Genomic DNA, 15,492 nt, shown 5'->3' on the forward strand with positions numbered 1-15,492 from the left:
TCTTTTTGAATTGTGGTTTTCTCAGGGTATATGCCCAGTAGTGGGATTGTGGGGTCGTATGGTAGTTCTATTTGTAGTTTTTTAAGGAACCTCCATACTGTTCTCCATAGTGGCTGTATCAATTTACATTCCCACCAGCAGTGCAAGAGTGTTCCCTTTTCTCCACACCCTCTCCAGCATTTATTGTTTCTAGATTTTTTGATGATGGCCATTCTGACCGGTGTGAGATGGTATCTCATTACAATTTCTGCTCTTTAAAAGACTCTGTTAAGTCAATGAAAAGGCAAGGTACAGCCTAGGAGAAAATATTTGCAACCACATATTTGACAAAGGACTACTATCTAGAATACATAAAGAACTCTCGGGGGCTTCCCTGGTGGCGCAGTGGTTGAGAGTCCGCCTGCCGATGCAGGGGAACCGGGTTCGCGCCCCGGTCTGGAAGATCCCACATGCCGCGGAGCGGCTGGGCCCGTGAGCCATGGCCGCTGAGCCTGCGCGTCCGGAGCCTGTGCTCCGCAACGGGAGAGGCCACAACAGTGAGAGGCCAGCGTACCGCAAAAAAAAAAAAACAAAAAAACACCTCAACATTAAAAAGAAAATCCAATTAGAAAATGGGCAAAAGACATGAACAGATGTTTCACCAAATAGGATATACAGATGACAAATGAGCACATGGAAAGATGTTCAACATCGTTTACCATTAGGGAAGTACAAATTAAAACCACAATGATATAGCAATACATGAGTATCAGAATGGCTAAAATAAAAAACTCTGACAACATCAACTGCTGGAAAGGACACAGAGAAACTGAATCACAGTTTGGCAATTTGGCAGTTTCTTAAAAAACTAAGCATGCAACTACCATATAACCCAGCAATTGTACTCCTGGGCATTTACCCCAGTGAAATGAAAACTAACACACAAACCTTTACTTGAATGTTCATAACAGCTTTATTCATAATAGCCCCAGACTAGAAGAAAACCCAGATGTCCTTCAATAGGTAAGTGGTTAAACGCATGGTGGTATATCCATTCCCTGGAATACTAGTCAGCAATAAAAAGGAATGAACTGTTTATACACTCAACAACCTGAATATATCTCTAGCGAAGTTGCTGAGTGAAAAAGGCCAGTCCTAAAAGGTTAGTATATAATGTGTGATTCCATTATAAAAACTCTTTGAAAGGACAAAAGTATTGAAAAGAGAACAGAACAACAGTTGCCGGGGGTTAAAGATAGGGTACGTTGGGATGGGGAGGAAGAGGGGGAGGGAAGGGAAGTGGGTGTGGTTATAAAAGGCACTATGAGGGATCCTTGTGGTGATGGAAATATTCCATATCTTGACTGTATCAATGTCAATATCCTAGTTGGATGCTGTGCTATAGTTTTACTCCGTTACCACTGGGGGGAACTGGGTAAAGGGCACATAAGATCTCTCTGTATTATTTCTTACAACTGCATATGAATCCACAATTAAAATATTCAATTTTAAAAATTAACAGTTTGGGTTTTTTTTTTTTGGCTGCACAATTTGCAGGATCTTATTTCCCTGATCAGGGATTGAACCAGGCCCTTGGCAGAGAAACTGCGGAGTCCTAACTGGACTGCCAGGGAATTCCCAACACATCTTTAGATGTCTGGATAATGGCTACCTTTATCAAGCAATGATTAGAAGAGGGCATGCTGGTGATATTCTGTTTCCTGATGTGGGTATATTAAGTTTATGAAAATTCATTGAGCTGTAAAATTATGATATACTCAACTTTCTGTATATATAACAGAACTCTATAACAAAATATACCAAAAATAAAGTTAAAGGACTACCTATAGATTAAGAAAAAATATTTGCAGTGCTCATAATTCATAAGAGATTTGGACCAAGTACATAAAGAACTACTACAAATCATTAAGAAAAAGAGAAACTCAATAGAAAAATGTCTAGAAGCTATGAACAGGCAATTAATGGCACAGGAAATTTAAATGACCAAAAAGCATGTCAAAAGATACTCAACCTTACCAATAATTAAGAAATCCATATTAAAATACCAAGGAGAGGACTTCCGCTTTTGGTTATGATGTAAAAGACTTCCAATCCTGGGCTTCCCTGGTGGCGCAGTGGTTGAGAATCTGCCTGCTAATGCAGGGGACACGGGTTCGAGCCCTGGTCTGGGAGGATCCCACATACCGCGGAGCAACTAGGCCCCCTCAGCCACAGCTGCTGAGCCTGCACGTCTGGAGCCTGTGCTCCGCAACAAGAGAGGCCACGATGGTGAGAGGCCCGCGCACCATGATGAAGAGTGGCCCCCGCTTGCCACAACTAGAGAAAGCCCTCACACAGAAACGAAGACCCAACACAGCAAAAATAAATAAATTAATTAATAAACTCCTACCCCCAACATCTTCTTAAAAAAGAAAAACGAAAACAAAGACTTTCAATCCTATAGTAACAATGAGAAAAAAATGTACAAAATAAATATACTTGTCCATGGGGCTAGTGGAGAGCAATAGACAAAAGAATACTTGATGAACTGATTCCAGAGAGAAACAAGGCCTTCATGGGGGGGAGATGCAGCCATTTCCAGATCTGGGCTGGCTGCCTGGCCTGAGGTGGGAAAGTGGAGGAACAAGCCAGCCGTGGAAGAGGAGAGAGCTTGTGGCATCAGGAGAAATCAGCTGAGCTTATACAATATGTAGGATGGCAAAACAAATCAAAATCTGGAAGGGCCCATTCCAAAACCAAACCAAACAAAACCAGATTCTCGCAAATTTGCTTAAGAAAGGAACAGTAGAGAAAACAGTACAGTTGAGAGAAAATCCAGACTCCTGCATGTTTACATGGTGCTTGCATTCCGGCAGCCCTGCCAGAGTTGAATTCAGAAATGAACAACAACAACAACAAAAATCAAACAAACAAACAAAAAAACTGAACTGCAGTCCAATCTCCTCCCAGGTCAAATACTAACAAGCTCAAAGTGGCAGTACAGGAGGCTAGGCTTGGGGTAAACTCAGTGTAATTAAAGCTTTGGTCCAACCCATGTTCCCAGTGCATATAAAAGTTATGTTTACACTATACTGTAGTCTATTAAGTGTGCAATAGCACCGTGTCTTTTTAAAATTGTACATATCTTAATTAAAAAATACTTCATTGCTAAAAAAAGTTAACCATCATCTGAGCCTTCAGTGAATTGTAGTAACATCAAAGATTGCTGATCACAGATCATCATAACAAATATAATAATCATGAAACAGTTTGAAATATTGTGAGAATTACCAAAGTGTGACACAAACACGAAGGGAGCAAATTCTGTTGGAAAAATGGCACCAATAGACTTGGTTGATGCAGGGTTGCCACAAACCTTCAATTTGTAAAAAACATAATATCTGTAAACTGCAATAAAGCAAAACACAATAAAATGATGTATGCCTGTATACACACACACACACACACCCACACATACACATGTGTGGGTGTGGGTGTGGGTGTGTGTAATTTTTTGGTCTTCACTGTTTTTTATACACAATGACCAGAATGGAATATAAAAATATAAGACATGCAATAATAAAGCAGAAAAATGTAATGCATGATCAAGAGGAAAACAGCCAACTGAGATAAACTCATAAATGACCCAATTATTGGAATTATTAAAGACTTTAAACAGATATTATATATGTGTTAAAGAATTTACATGAAAATGTGGATATAATGAGTAAATATATTTAATTATATTAAATATATTTAATTACATTTAATCAGTAAAATGAGTTATTGCAGAAAAGACACTGAAAGTCTAAAAAAGAACCAAAATGGAAAAATGTAGAACTGAAAATTATAGTATCTGAAATTTAAAATTCATAGGATGAGCTCAACAGGGGATTGCACATTGTAGAAAAAAGGATAGTAATGTTAGTCAAAGGGTACAAATTTCCAGTTATAAGAGGAATGAGTTTTGAGGATCTAATGTACAGCAGGGTGACTATACTGTATGATAGACTTGAAAGTTGCTCAGAGTAGATCTTAAGTGTTCTCACCATAACAACAACAACAACAAAATGGTAGTTATGTGAGGTGAAGGATGTGTTAACTAACCTCATTGTGGTAAACATTTTACTATATATATGTGTATCAAATCGTCACATTGTCCACCTTAAATCACACAATGTTTTATGCCAATTATATCTCAATAAAGCTGGAAAACAATTTTAAGATAATAAATTTGAATACAGGTCAATAGAAATTATTCAATCTGAATTAGAGAAAGAAAACATTTAGAAGAACAGAATCTCACTGCCTTATGGGATAATATAAAGCAACCTAACATACATGTAATTGGAATCCCAGAAGGAGATGGGAGCAAATAGGACAGAAAATATTTTTCAAAAAAATGATGGCTGAAAATTTTCCAAATTTGACTAAATTATCAAGTCACAGATCCAAGAAGCTCAATTAACTCCAAGCAGAATAAATACAAAACACACACACACACACACACACACACACACACACACACACACAAAGGCAAACAAACTATAGACAAATTGCTGAAAACCAGAGAAGTCTTAAAAACAGACAAGGGAAAAAGACACATACAGGTGTGTGCGTGTATGTGTGTGTGTAACTGCCGGGGCGGTGGTGGGGAGACAGTGTAAAGGACAGCTGACTTCTCATCAGAGACAATGCAAGCCTAAAGACAAAGGGACATCATCTTTTAAGAATTTTAAAGGAAAGTTCTTCAGGTAGAAGGAAACTTATACCAGATGGAGATTCAGACCTATAAGAAGGGATAAAGAGTGGAGTAAATTTGAAATACTTTCTTACATATCTTAATTAAAAAAAACAAACAGTAACTATGTAAAGTGAATATAATGAGAATGTACTGTAGGGCTGGGACTTCCCTGGCGGTCCAGTGGTTAAGACTCCACACTTCCACTGCAGGGGGTGAGGGTTCGATCACTGGTCAGGGAGCTAAGATCCCATGTGCCACGTGGTGTGGCCAAAAAGTAAAAAACAACAACAACAACAACAACAAAACTACATTGTAAAAAAAAAAAAAAGAATGTATTGTAGGGTTTATAATATATTTACAAGTAAAATATATGACAAAAATAGCAGCACGAAAGATGGGAGGGGAGTAAACAGAGCATGCTGTTCTAGGGTTCTTATGTTGTACACGAAGTGGTATAATATTGAGTCAAGGTAGATAGTGATAAGTTAAGGATGCATATTGTAATTCCCTAGAGCAGTGGTTCTTTTTTTTTTTTTTTTAATAAATTTATTTATTTATTTTTTGGCTGCATTGGGTCTTCGTTGCTTTCTCTAGTTGTGGCGAGCCGGGGCTACTCTTTGATGGCATGCGCGGGCTTCTCTTGTTGTGGAGCACCGGCTCTAGGCACGGGCTTCAGTATTTGTGGCACGCAGCCTCAGTAGTTGTGGCACTCGGGCTTAGCTGCTCCGCAGCATGTGGGATCTTCCCGGACCAGGAATGGAAACCGTGTCCCCTGCATTGGCAGGCGGATTCTTAAGCACTGCGCCACCAGGGAAGTCCCAAATCAGTGGTTCTTGATGTGTGGTCCAAGTACTCCTCAAGGACCCCAACTCTCAGGGGTACACAAAGTCCTCCCCTTTCAACAACATATCTTTGTGAGGCTAGATTTTCTTCCTACTTTTCAGGCAAAACAACGTATCACAACAGATTGAATACAGAAAATTTGAGAAGCTGAATGTTTTCTATTAAGCCAGACATTGAAGAGCCTCACAAAAATTGTAAAACAACCACCACTCATCTCAGTAAATTTGGGGGAGGGAGAAAATAGTTATAGTTCATAAAAATATGTTATTTATGCTTCCATGTAATGAGTATGTGATTGCTTTTAAATGAATTAATAAATAAGTATTTTTTCAATTTATCATTTAAAATTTCTAATGTGGTAAATATTGGTAAGTATCAGCCACATAAACAAACGTTATTAGAGTCCACAATGATTTTTAAGTTGTAAAGGGATCCTGAGGTCAAATTTTGAAAACTAGTGCTCTAAAGTAGTGAAATATTTAAAGCTAATCCAAAACAATAAAAAAATACAAGTTCAAATCCATCAGATTGGAGAAAATATTTAAAATCAGGCAAATACCAAGTATTTGCGAGAATGTGGAGAAATGATAGTGATGCTGATGGGAGTGTAAATTGGATAAGCTTTTGGAGAGAAATTTGGCATATTAAAACCAACAATTACTATTTCATACACATTAGACTGGCAAAAATCTAAAAGTCCAAGTTTTAGCAACAATGTGCTAAAATGGAAACTCCTCCTCTGCCAGTAGAAGGCACTTTGAAGAACCACATGGCAATATTTAGTAAGTTGAATGTGCATATACTCTACACCCAGCAATTCTATCCTAGATCTACACCCTAGGTAGATACCCTACATATGTACTCGGCAATATACATACAAGGATGTTCATCTGTAACTGTTAATATTTTTATGGAAGTAATCTGCAGCACACACTGTTGGTGGTCCATCCTTATCCCTTGGGCATTTGCCATTCCTGTGCATGCAAATCACAGGGCTTTCCTCTGCCAGCACCTGCAGTTCTTTACCTGAAGTCTTCTTCTAGCCCTTGGTCTGCTCAGCCAGTGCTTGGAGTAGATCTGAAGTACCAGGGTGTCAACTGCCCTCCCCACAACAGCATAAAACCAGTGATGACTGAAGTTTATGGATAAATCCTCCAGCTCTTTCATCACTCAGTTGGGGTAAGTCTACGGTGTGTTCTACACTATCTCATAGGAATCCCCGGTGGGATGGAGCCCCACTTGCCCACAGCAATAACCTGTCAATAATGCCTTTTTATTAGTTTCTTTCCCTTAGCTGTCTCACTTCCCCACTTCTCTGCCGATGCTTACTGGAATCACCTTCCAGATAAACGATCTGCTCTCACATCTTTATCTCAGGGTCTGCTTCTGGAGGAAACCAATATAAGACACAACCTAAGTGTCTTTCAGAAGGCAGATAGATAAATAACTTGTGGTATATAATGGAACTCATACAGTAGTTAAAATGTATCCAGAGCTACATGCACTAACATGGATAAATACTGAAAGTATAATTTTGTGAGACAAAAGCAGGGTGCAGAATATAACAGTATAATGCCACTTATGTGACTTTTATTCCTAGCCACTCGGGCAGCTAGGGGTGTCCATGTGACACAATTTGGGTCAATAAGATAAAAGCATAAAACTGTTAAGGAGGGTAGGTTCCTGGGAAGTGTTTATTCTTTTGATTTGAGAAAGAGAGAAATGGCTTGAGTCTGCCCTCCCCCCTTCTTCCCATCTTGATCATGACACGAAGGCTGAAGCTGTAGCAGCTGCTTGGTGTCCATCAGGAAAATGTGAAGACAATCACAGAGACACTAGCTCTGACATTGTTGAACAAGAGCACCAGCCCTCCAGACTCTTTGTTACATGAGGAAAAGAAATACAATTTTTTAAAGGTACTATTATTGGGTTTCCTGTTACTTGTAGCTAAATGCATTTCTAATCAATATCTGCCTTGAAAAAACAGATGGATGGGTCCTGTTAACTGAAGCACTCTTTGTTTTGTTGAGGTGGGAGTGGGTGTGTAAGTTTAGGGCCAGGATCTGGAACACAGTGGAACACTGTGCATGCAAGAGTGAAAGGTTTGAAATTGGTGGAAAGGAGACAGTACAGAGACAAAGAAGGCAAAGAAGATGGGTGCTGCATGAGAGAAAGGTCAGAGGCCATGCATGCCCGCCCCAGAGGTGCTGTAGCCAGGAAGGGCATTAGAAAGAACAGAAATATATAATGAAATAGGGAATAGAAAATTCTAAAATATTTTCCATGGTGTGTACAATGTAAACTACCTCCTCTAATTCCCACAAAAATCTTCGCTAAAGTCTGCATTGCTCACTCCTGCTTTGTGCAAGTGGATTATTATTAAGAAATCCAAAGAGGTGCTGAGTTCTACAACCAGGTTATTGATGCAGAGCGATGCAGAAGTTCAGAGTGCAGTTGACATTTGCATTATCAAGCCAACTTCACATGATTGTTGAAGGAGGCAAGGAAACACAGTTCGACACAACATGGGCCATGGAGTCCAACAAGCTCTGCCACTAACAGATGCTATGGTCTTGAGCAAGTACCTTAGCCTCCCTGAGCTTCAGTTTCCCCATCTGTAAAGTGGACATAAGAGTAGTATCTATTTCAAAGAATTGTGGTAAGGATTCAATGAGATATACAAGTAAAGTAACAAGCCCAGGGCCTGGCACATGGTAAGTGCTCACTAATTGTTTATTATCATTATCATTATTGAAGTAAAGAAGTGGGGAGTGAGGGATGGACAAAGGGAAGGAAGGAAGGCAGCAAGCAAGCAGGCAGTTAGTTCTGGGTTTATTGGATTGGGTGGTACAACTCACCGCTCTTTTCCCTTTGGCAATCCATGCCCCTTGTAATTTTGATTCTGCAATGAGAAAAGGAAAGTGATGTAATTTTATGCATATCTACCCTGCTTCCCAAATCAACTTACTGTAGATATTAACATGCTCAAACTATCAGACTCAACACTGCCCAGATGCTATGACATGAAGGTTCAGCCTGGCCAAGTTCTTATTAGTCAACATGTGCTTAGTAACTTGGTCCTTGGAATGAACCCCCAAGAATCCAAGGGTCCACCTCACTGTAGGCTTACTCCACATGCATGACCAGTATAGTGAACGTCCGGTTTTCAATGCTCTAAAAGTCCAACCATGAACCCCAGTTTGAGGGCTGAACTCAGCAGGCTCTGTGAGAAGGATGTGGACCTACTCTAACTTTGAATGTCTGATTAGACCTAAGATCCAGGAGGAGCTGTGTCAAAGACTCAGAGCAATGTTAATTCCTTCTACCCAAAATGGACCTTCCAAATCCTCAAAGGGTGGTAGGTATTATTCTCCTCCAACTATGCCAAAACAGTTTCGCCCTCAGTCCTGATAAGACTAATCCCTAAGGCAGATATGAAAAAAGAACTAGAAATTGGTCTGATGCAGGATGACCTTTGCACCTTGGACAGACGTGCCATCTGTATTAGTTTTCTACTGCTGCACTGCATAACAAATTACCACAAACTTAGTGGCTTAAAACAGTGCAAATCTATATCTCACAGTTTCCCTGGACCAGGAATCTGGGCACATCATAGCTGGATCCTCTGCTCAGGTCTTGCAAGGCTACAATCAAGGTGATGGCTGGAGTTGTGTTCCTCCTCTGGGGCTTGGGGTTCTCTTCCAAGATCATTCAGATTGTTGGCAGAATTGTTACTTGGGGTTGTAGGACTGAGGTCCCTGTTTACTTGCTAGTCATTGGCTGGGACTGCTCTCAGCTCCTAGAGGCCACTTGCAGTTCCTTTTGAAGTGGCCCCCAAAGGCAGTTCACAACATAGATGTTGCTTTTCTTCCAGGCCAACAGGAGCATGTCCTTCTGATTTCCAGCCCTCCCCCCACTCCAAGTCAGCTATGGCGGAGTCTTATATAATGTATTGTAATCATGGTAATAACTATCCCATCAAATTCACAGGCTCCAGTGACACTCAAGGGAGGGCATTATACAAGGTGTGTACACTGAGGATGGGAATCTTGGGGGTCACCTTAGAATTCTGCCTACCACACAATCCTACCCCTCAAAAAGCCAGTGGAAGGGGATAGAGCCCCTCTAATTCCTCCAGAACTAGTCAAGTGTCCTAATCTTTTTTTATAATATCTTTTCTATTCTCATAAGTTTATGTATGTTTATTCAGTTGCTCCAGAGTCTTTGCTTGAAAAACCTTCCCTTTCCTCCCTGAATTGCCTTGCCTCTTCTGTCAAAATTCAATTGACTATGTATATGTAGGTCTATCTCTAGATTTTATTTTGTTCTATTGACTTATTTGTCTACCCTTATGTCACTACCACACTGTCTTAATTACCATAGCTTTCTAGTAAATCTTTGAAATCAGGTAGCGTAAGTCAAACTTTTTTTTTTCAAGATTGTCTTCTCAATTTGAGGTCCTTTGGACTTCAGTATAAATGTTAGGATCAGACTTCCCTGGTGGTGCAGTGGTTAAGAATCCACCTGCCAATGCAGGGGACATGGGTTCAAGCCCGGGTCCGGGAAGATCCCACATGCTGCAGAGCAACTGAGGCCAAGTGCCACAACTACTGAAGCCCGTGCGCCTAGAGCCCATGCTCTGCAACAAGAGAAGCCACCGCAATGAGAAGCCCATGCACCACAATGAAGAGTAGCCCCCGCTCGCCACAAACTAGGCAAAGCCCCCGTACAGCATTGAAGACCCAACGCAGCCAAAAATTAATTAATTCATTCATTCATTAATTTTAAAATGTTAGGATCAGTTTGCTATTCTATCAAAAAAAGTATGTTGGGTTTTTTATTGGGATTGTATTGAATGTACAGATCATTTTGGGAAGGGATTAGGACATGGACACATTAAAAAAAATTTTTTTTGTTTTTTAAATTTAAATTTATTTATTTAATTATTATTGGCTGCGCTGGATCTTCGTTGCTGCGCGCGGGCTTTTGCAAGAGGGGGTTACTCTTCGTTGCGGTGTGCGGGTTTCTCATTGCCGTGGCTTCTCTTGTTGCAGAGCATGGGTATGTCACTACCACGCTGTCTTAATTACCATAGCTTTCTAGTAAATCTTTGAAATCAGGTAGCATAAGTCAAACTTTTTTTTTTCAAGATTGTCTTCTCAATTTGAGGTCCTTTGGACTTCAGTATAAATGTTAGGATCAGACTTCCCTGGTGGTGCAGTGGTTAAGAATCCACCTGCCAATGCAGGGGACATGGGTTCAAGCCCGGGTCCGGGAAGATCCCACATGCTGCAGAGCAACTGAGGCCAAGTGCCACAACTACTGAAGCCCGTGCGCCTAGAGCCCATGCTCTGCAACAAGAGAAGCCACCGCAATGAGAAGCCCATGCACCACAATGAAGAGTAGCCCCCGCTCGCCACAAACTAGGCAAAGCCCCCGTACAGCATTGAAGACCCAACGCAGCCAAAAATTAATTAATTCATTCATTCATTAATTTTAAAATGTTAGGATCAGTTTGCTATTCTATCAAAAAAAGTATGTTGGGTTTTTTATTGGGATTGTATTGAATGTACTGATCATTTTGGGAAGGGATTAGGACATGGACACATTAAAAAAATTTTTTTTTGTTTTTTAAATTTAAATTTATTTATTTAATTATTATTGGCTGCGCTGGATCTTCGTTGCTGCGCGCGGGCTTTTGCAAGAGGGGGTTACTCTTCGTTGCGGTGTGCGGGTTTCTCATTGCCGTGGCTTCTCTTGTTGCAGAGCATGGGCTCTAGGCGCACGGGCTTCAGTAGTTAGTGACACCATAAACTATTGAGTTCATCATTCCATGAATATGGTCTATCTCTATTAATTTAAGTCTTCAATTTCTTTCCACAATGTCTTCTAGTTTTCAGTATAGAAGTCTTGAACGTTTTTAATTAAATTTATTCATAGGTATTGGATTTTGTGATACTATTGTAAATTTTTAAATTTTAATTTTCCAATTATTTGATAATAGTATATTGTGGTAAACAAAATAATGCTCCCTCAAAATGCTCCATGTCCTTGGGCTTCCCTGGTGGTGCAGTGTTTAAGAATCCGCCTGCCAATGCAGGGGACACAGGTTCAAGCCCTGGTCGGGGAAGATCCCACGTGCCGCAGAGCAGAGCAACTAAGCCCGTGCGCCACTGCTACTGAAGCCGACACGCCTAGAGCCCATGCTCTGCAACAAGAGAAGCCACGGCAATGAGAAACCCGCACACCGCAACGAAGAGTAGCCCCCTCTTGCAAAAGCCCGCGCGCAGCAACGAAGATCCAGCGCAGCCAATAATAATTAAATAAATAAATTTAAATTTAAAAAACAAAAAAAAATTTTTTTAATGTGTCCATGTCCTAATCCCTAGAACCTGTGAATATGTTACATTACATGGCAAAGGGAAATTAAGGTTGTAGATGGAATTAAGGTTTGGAATCAAGTGACTTTAAAACAAAGAGATTATCCTGGAGTATACAGGTGGGCCCAATGTAATCACTCATTTTAATGCTCTGGGAGGGAAATAAGAAATTTATTTCTTTAGGTACCATTCATCAGAGGTGCAACACGGGATAAGAAGCAGGTTGGGGTGGGAGAGCTGGATTCTAGAGTAATTCATTCCTCTCTCTGGGTCTAATCTTTCCCACTTCTGAGTTGGCCTGTGCACTCCTAGAGGGCAGGGGCTTGTCAGATTCACCTCTGTGCCCCCATTGGCCAGCACTGGGGTCGCCTGGGAAAAAAACACATTAGCGTTTTGGGAGTGGATGGATGGAGGGATGGATGGGTTATAGATGAATGAGCGAGTCGCAAGAGGGCGCGGGGTGAATAGATCTCTAAGAGCTTTTCCAGGTCAGGAAATCCGAAATTCTGAGATTCCCCGGGGTCACAGAAATCGCTGAGTACAGTTTCCGCCAGCAAACTGGGTTTCTTGGACTCGCGCAGGAACTCCGGCGTTGCGCGGCATGCCGGGACTTGTAGTTTTTTCTCTGAACTCATCATTTTCTTCCCATTCTAACCGGAATCCCTCCACGAGGACCCCACAACTTCTGAATCCCTCCGCAATCTCCCTCCCTCTCTGGGACGATGGAACATCTGGATCGAGGGGCATCCCTACCTTCTGTCGCGACATGATACGATTCCCCAGGGCCCGACCCAAACCGTCACCGCGTCCCGCTCGAGCTTTTGCGTCCCGTTGCCAAGGCGACGGAGGGAAGGATCTGCCGCTCTGATTGGATGAAGCAAGGACACGTCGTTCGGCGCAGCTAGCCGACTCGAGCTGATTGAAGCCCTTGCGTGCCATTGCGGCCCGGACCCCTCTACTCCCCTCTACTTTCTCTCCCAGCCCCACGCCTCCGCGACCCTGGGGCACACCGGGCCAGAGACCGGCTGCCAGCCGCGGGCACTCACTGCCTAGCGTCTCCTCCGGCTGCACTTCGGTTGAACTAATAGAGCTGCGTCTGAAAAGTTGTCAGTTTTTGGTCAATGCGATGGTTCTAAGTCTCCTTACTCGGTCCCTCACTGAGTTACCTGGTCAGTTGGTCACCTGGCCAATCGGTCACTTCTGATCTCTCCCAGTCACTCTAATTCTTAGGCACCAACTATGCCAGGACTCGCCTCAATGCCTGCAGTAGCCTCCTGTCTACTAGTGCCCACTTTGCCCTATCCATTCCAATTCATTCTGTGCACTGCAGGCAAAGAGCCCTTTAAAACACAAATCTGATCTTGTCTCTCCCCTGCGTATAACCTGAAGTGGCAATTTATTCGTCATTGCACCCTGTATTGGCTCGCTGTCCTTCCTTGCCTCACTTCCCCACTGCCCTGGAATCTATATACCTATATCTATATAGCTGACCAGAAACTATTAAAAAAATTTTGTTGTTGTTGTTGTTTTATACCAACAAAACCTAAGTTATGTAGGAATGTATCTAACAAAATATATGCAAGACATTCATTAAACAACAAATTTTTATTAAGCATCTACTCTATGTCTTGCCCCATTCTTGACTCTGAGGATACAGCAGTGAACAAAAACAACAAGGATTGTGTTTAAATAAATATGGCAAACAAATATTTCGGACTACAGCTGACCCCTGAACAATGCGGAAGTTAGGGGTGCCTACCCCAGCAGTTGAAAAACCACCTATAGCTTTACAGCTGGCCTTCCCTATAGACGGTTCCGCATCCTTGGATTCAACCAACCTCCAATTGTATAGTACTGTAGTACATAGTTATTGAAAAAAATCTGCATATACGTGGACCTGCTTAGTTCAAAATCATGTTGTTCAAGGGTCAACTGTATATACATACATACATATATATATAATTTTATGACTTCATGGCGAAGAAGGATTTCTTTAAATAAAGCACAACTCATAAGGGAAAAATTGATCTGTGACTCTCTCAAAATTTAAACTGCCATGTAACAGAAGACATTGCAAATTGGATTAAAAGACAAGCTATAGACTAGGAGTAAAAATCTGCAACCTATATAACAAAGGGCAAGTATTCAAAGAACTCCTGAAAACCATTAAGAAAGACTCTCCCCCACAACCTGCAAAAGAAAAGTGAACAAAATATATAAATAGGGAACTTTCAGCGGAAAAAAACTTGAATTGCCAATAGGCAACTGAGATACATAAATCAAAATAATTATGAGATGATTTTAAATACATCAGCTAGACAAAAATTAAAACACATATGCATGCCAAGTGTCTGTGAGCATGTTGGGAAACAGGAATCTTTATATGATTACATTCACACTTTGGAAGGCAATTTGGCAATATCTCATAAAGTTGAAAAGGCACACACCTTACAACTCGTCGATTCAACTACTGGATATACAGCCCATAGGCTCTCTGCATACAGCTGCACAGCCCGTGGACTACCTTTTGTTTTGCAGCTAATGTGCAAGGTGACAACCTTCCCTAAAGAAATTCGAACACTTGTGCATAGGTCGTATGTATAAGGATGTTCTTTGCATATAATATAAAGCGTTCTTTATATTAGTGGAAAATATCAGAAATGATTTAAATGTCCATTAGTAGGGGGATGGATGAATAAAAGGGGATATACCCTAATAACAAAATACAGTGATTAAAATGAATGATCCAGCTCTATATCAACATGGAAATATCCCCCAAACCTACTGTTGGATCAATAAAAGAAAGTTGTAGAATAATAAATATTTTTAAAGGTTACATTTGTGTTAATTATAAACACACATACAAAAGTATATTCTATATACTTATGGGCATATAGGTATTACAAGTTTAAAAACACAGACTGGAAAGATGCACACCCAATTCATGACAGCGTTGCCTGTGGGGAGAGAATTAAGGAGGAGGAGGGAGGAGAGGAAACTTCAACTATGTCAAGTTTATTTGAAATGTTTTTTTTTAAACAACCCAGTTGAAGCAAATAGGTCAAAATATTCTTATCTGGATTTGTCTTTCTTTTTTTTCTAAATGAAAACCAAGCCATAGTAATGAAAGAAAATCAGTACTATGATAGAGGAAGTTTACGATGTTTGGGGAATGCATAACAGTGAGGTCTAACCAACTTTAATTGGGGTCAGCAGAGACTTCCAGGAGGAAATGGGAGTTCATCTGGTAAAGGGGATGGGAAGGGCATTCCACGCAGAGGGAACAGCATGTACGAAATTGGAAGACAGAGTGAAGCATGTTTGAGGAAGTGAATGCAGGTCAGTGACCAGGAAAGAGTGAAGAGAGGAAAGATGAGACGGCCAAACCTGTATGTTTTTGTTTGTTTCCTTTTTTACAGATGCAGAAACAGAGTCCTAGTGAGGGGAGTAGAACCCAGGCCTCCTAACTCCCTGTCAATTGCTCCATGATAATAATAGTGACAACAATAATGATGATGATGATAATGGTGATGTGCTGTGTGCAGT

The sequence above is a fragment of the Physeter macrocephalus genome, chromosome 14 (assembly GCF_002837175.3).
Source record: "Physeter macrocephalus isolate SW-GA chromosome 14, ASM283717v5, whole genome shotgun sequence".
NCBI classification, from domain to species: Eukaryota; Metazoa; Chordata; class Mammalia; order Artiodactyla; family Physeteridae; genus Physeter; species Physeter macrocephalus.